Below are 5,482 nucleotides of genomic sequence, written 5' to 3' on the forward strand. Positions count from 1 at the left end.
AGAGAGAAAGCACGGGGGTGGGGGTGGGGGGGGAAGGGGCAAAGGGAGAGGGAGAAGCAGACTCCCTGCCCCCAGAGAGACTAGATTTTAATCCTAACTCTGCTATATTACTAATATGATCTAGAGTGAGTTAATTAACCTCTCTGTGCCTCAGTCACTTCAACTGTGAAGTGGAGACAATAGCAAACTCATAGAGTTGTTTTAAGGACTAAATGAGTTAATATGTGTATTAATTCATATTAATTAAAGATTTTAACGAGTTAATATGTATTAAGTACTCACCCAGCAAGTGTTAGCTGTTGTTGTTGTTGTTATTATTATTATTATTATTATTGGTGCAAAACAAAGTCCTTGGACACTCAAAGGCTGGTAGACATATAATCCCTGGAGTGGGACTTGCAATTATTAACAGCCTAGCTTGCTTTCCTCTGGTAACACACAAACTACTCAGGTTGCATTTTGACTTTTTGGAACATTGCTACATTTTGTATTGTCTATACTACCCTTCATATTATCTTTCTATAACACAAAAGAAATCATCATCTGCCGAGAGTTTTCCATTACCTTTAGGATAGAGTCCAAATGTAACATATAAGACCTTTCATGATCTGTATCTATCTCTTGCTTTCCTCTCTAGAAATCCTGCATTCCCCCACATTTACTCCATGTTTCAGTCATGGCCAATGACGTCATTCATTTAACAAATAGTTATGAGTGCCTAGACAAGAACTGGAGAGTCAACAAGATATAAAAGTACTTTCTGCCTTCATGGAACTTATATTATAAAAACACTTAGTTACGGGACACTTGGGGGCTCAGTTGGTTAAGGGTCTGCCTTTGGCTTAGGTCATGATCCCAGGGTCCTGGGATAGAGCCCCGAGTCTGGCTCCTTGCTCAGCAGGAAGCCTGCTTCTCCCTCTGCTGCCGCTCCCTCTGCTTGGGCTCTCTTCCTCTGACAAATAAATCTTAAAAAAAAAAAAAAAAAAAAGTGCTGTGTGAAATGAAAACATATAATAGTGAAACCTATCAGAGCTCATTTAAGCCTCTGTGCCTTGACCTATGCTGTGTTCCCCTGCTTGATCCCATCTTTTTCCATCTGCCCTGCTCTACTTTTTCTGAGAAGCCTTTCTTGACCTGCTTGTTCTTCTGATGGACTCTCATAATACACATTGCTTTCACATATTGAAAGCATATTGCTTTCATAGAATTTATCCCACTGTTGGTTTGCTTGGGTCTTTGCGTCCAAAATTCCTCTTCCTCTATGAGTCTTTTATCTCTGTACCCCAGGGCACTAAAATAAATCTTTGTTGAATGAATGATACCTACTTTTAAAAACTTTTTATCTTGAAATAATTATAGACTCAGAAGTTGTAGAAATAATACAGAATTCCTTGTGTACTAATCACCTAGCTTCCCCCAGTGGTAACATTTTATATAACTATGTACATTATTAAAAGTAGGAGATTGACATTGGTACACTGGAATTAACTAGACTACAGACCTTACTCAGATTTTATTACCTTTGCATGCACTTAGTTTTAAATACGTTTTATATATAGTTCTATTAAATGTTATCATATACATCGATTTGTGATTATTCCACAATCAAGATATAGAACTGTTCTGTTTCCACAGAGAACTCCCTTGTGCTACCCCATAATAATGATGTCCATTTTAACTAGATTTTCTCTGTATTATCACAGGGAAGCAAGATGGAGAGGATATTGCATATTAGGTCTGGAATGCACTGTCCCCTTCAGAAACGGCCCTGAGAACTTCCTCCCCCACATCCAAGATTTTTAAATAGGTTACAATGTTAAAATTAACAATAGCATTTTAGATTATCGTACCATCTTAAATGATTATAATTTATAACATCCAAAACAGTTAAGCACAGAAAAGACTCACATTTAGAAAATTTGTAGTTGCATCTTTACTTTTTCCAAGAATTATTTGTTTTCTTTTCTAGAATCATGACAATGTTTCAAATGCAGTCTTAGGAAGATACTGTTTCATGGCTTTTGGCATTTAATTAAAAACAAAATGCCTTGTTAACTAAAAAGGATAGCTTGAAACAATGTCATATGCCTAGTTTTGGATATAGATCATGTGGGAGCTGCTGTACATTCCAGAAAAGTTAATGTAATTGCTAGAAATTACTGATTTATGATCTCCCTAAACTAGACACTGTTAACTAGTTGTGATTGTTCAGCTTCCAAGCTGAGGGCAGGATCTGTAAAATAAATAAGTAAGTAAGTAAGTAAGTAAGTAAGTAAGTAAATAAATAAATGAAGGTGGTATTGATGCTAATAATGCCAAGCACATTACAATTGTTCTATGATAGCAACTATAGACAGAAAGTTAAATAAGGAGTCAGCCTCCTCTGACTGCAGCAAGGGTCCCCCTTTTAAGATTTATTTATTTATTTTAGAGTGTGAGAGAGAGTGGGGATGGAGGGCAGAGGGAGAGGGAGAGAGAATCTCGAGCAGACTCCCTGCTGAATGTGGAGCCTGCTGTGGGGCTCTTCTCATGACCCTGAGATCCTGACCTGAGTGGAAATCAAGAGTTGGACGCTTAACCAACCAAGCCACCCAGGTGCCCCTGACCCTTCTTCTTGCTCAAATCCTCTCTGAGACTTTTAAAGGGGATGGCAAACTTGAGGCAAACCTGTTCTTCTTCTAGTTAAAACAAAACAAAACAAAACAAAACAAAACAAAACAAAACAAAAGACTGGACTTCTTTGAAACTCCAGAAGCCTCGATCCAGCCTGCTAGCTCTGTGTTTGTTTGTTTGTTTTAAAAATAATTTTATTTATTTATTAAGTAGGCTCCATGCCCAAAGTGGGGCTTGAACACATGACCATGAGATCAAGAGTCACATGCTCTACCAACTGAGCCAGCCAGGGGCCCCAGCTCTCACTGCTTTAAATGTTAAAACTGATGCTTTAAGTATTAATGAACTTGCAGACTGCTATTTGTCTGACCCAGCATCCATTCCCAGTGCTTTTCTACCTTATAACTTTGTATTAGAGCTTGGAAAAAACTTAAGTCTTCACAGCTGCTTTTGGCCAAATTATAGTTCTAGAAATTGAGGTGCATATGGAAGTCTGCTGAGTTGGGGGTATGAGGTGCTATCTTGAGAAGGCTTCTACTTTTTGAAAAAATAAAAATAAGCATAGATGGCTGAGGTCACTCCTTTCCCCATCTTCCTGCCTTCGACAAATGTATAAAGGCTAAAACTGCTGTGACCATCCTGCAACCATGAGAAATGTCAAAAGAATCACAGAAATTGTGGCTCTGCTGTTTCTGAGCTGTTGAAACCAGGGTAACTGACTACCTACAGACTTATGTGACCAAACAGATGCTTACTTAAGTCATTGCAATGGAATTTTTTTTTTACTTGCAGTCAAATGCATTCCTAACTGTACAGCTATTAAAATGGCACCCTTTTAGTCCTCTCTTTCATCCTCACATTTAGCTACTCTTCCTATAGTTACTGATATTACTGTCTGATCACCCCAACTAGAAAACTCAGTCATCCCTCACTTCTTATTTTCCCTTATCCTCTTAGTAATCAAGTCTTGTTTATTTTATCTAACTAGTTTCTTTCTTCTCTTTCTTTCTTTTTTTTAAGATTTTATTTATTTATCTGAGAGAGAGTGCACAGTGGGGTGGAGGGCAGAGGGAGAGAGAGAAGCAGACTCCCTTTTGATCAGGGAGCTGGACATGGAGCTCAATCCCAGGACCCTGAGATCGTGACCTGAGCTGAAGGCAGAGGCTTAACTGACTAAGCCACCTGGGGGGCCCCATCTAACTAGTTTCAAATCCATCTCCGCTTCACTATTCTCACTGCCACTAAATTAGCTTGGACACTCTCTCCATCTCCTGTCTGGGCTATTTTAACAGCTTCCTAACTAGTTTCCCCACTTCCAGTCTGATTATCCACAACGCTTCAGAATTATTTTTCTAAAATCTTATCAAAGATATTCTTCTCCTTAAAAATCATAAACGGCTCTCTTTTGTCTACAGGGTGAAACACAAACTCTTTTTTTCTTTTTTAAAGATTTTATTTTAGAGAGAGCTAGAGAGCATAAGCAGGAGGGGCAGAGGGAGAGGAAGAGAGAATCTCAAGCCCACTCCCGGCTCAGCACGGAGCCCAATGCGGGCTCCATCTCATGACCCTGAGATCATAACCTGAGCCCAAACCAAGAGTCGGTCAATTAACCCACTGCACCATGCAGGAGCCACCACACAAACTTACCAAAGGTATCATTTGTGGTCTGTGCCTTCTTGTTCAGACTTTGCATCTCCAGGGTTCAATCTGGCACAGAGTAGGTGCTCAAGTGTGTTAAATGACTGAATCTTTTATATAGTTTCTTTGTTGTTTAATATCAAAACACTTAAGCATTTAAGCAGACTAAGCAGAATGATAGCATACCTGGCACTCAATAAAGATTTCTTGAATGAATCTGTTTTCTAAACTCTACTGTAAGATCCTTTACCAGTCTTCCCAAATACACACATCCTGGCGCGCATTCAGTTGATCTAACCTAGCCTACAGGAAGAGGCTTTTTGGTAACGTAAAGGCTTTTAGTTTATAATTAGTCATATTCCAGATTGGGTTTGTGCCGAGAGTGTAAATTACAAAGGTAGGTGAAGTCTGTGTGGGCATTCCTGACAATTTTGCATCCATGAATAACTTCTATCAAACGAAAGAGCAAATCTACAACTTTCAGCTTGCTAGCGAGCTGTACCAAGTTAACCAAACCAGCGTGGGCCACAGCCATCTGCTGCTACAAAGGCTTAGCTTGTGAAGCTGAAGGCGCTCCTTTGGAACTTGCTGGGGGTGGGGTGGGGGAGCAGGTAGCCGCCGCATTGCAGCACAAACCTATCTGAGGGATTCGTATACAGCTGCCCCCCCACTCCGCACCCTGACAACGGTTCCCTCCCCCGAAATGCGGGCCCTTTCAGGAGCTGCTTTGAGGTTTTCCTTGGCCTTGAAAGACCGGGACAGAAGACTTTCCAGATGAAATCGGGAAAGCCGAACATGCTCTGAAAGTGGGAGGCGCATTTTGGAGAGCAGGGGCTGAGGAGACAAAGCCCACTCAGCCAGCCACCCAACGTCTCCCCTTCTTCCCGTGGTCTGATATTGTCTAGCCGTCTTCATTCCCAATTCCTGACCCAGCCTGAACATTTCTGTGCTTCAAGGGGGAAAAAACAGCCTACAGCATAAAATTTGGTGCTTTGGTGTCTGGGTTTCCTAGCACTGAATTTCTAGGGCCTCTCCCTTTGCCAGGCTAAGCTGGAACCCTCCCGCGCCCGAGGCCCGCGCGTCTCGGGGGCTACCACCTCGCCGCGCACGCGCCCTCCGCGGGCTATCTGCTGACCTTCTCCGGGAAACCCCCCCAAAAGCGCCTCCCCGTCGCCTCGCACCGCCCCCTCCCTTCCTCCTCTTTCCGCTTCCTTTTTCGCGCTTGCGCGGA

The sequence above is a fragment of the Ursus americanus genome, chromosome 3 (assembly GCF_024610735.1).
Source record: "Ursus americanus isolate L20-20 chromosome 3, mUrsAme1.1.p, whole genome shotgun sequence".
NCBI lineage: Eukaryota > Metazoa > Chordata > Mammalia > Carnivora > Ursidae > Ursus > Ursus americanus.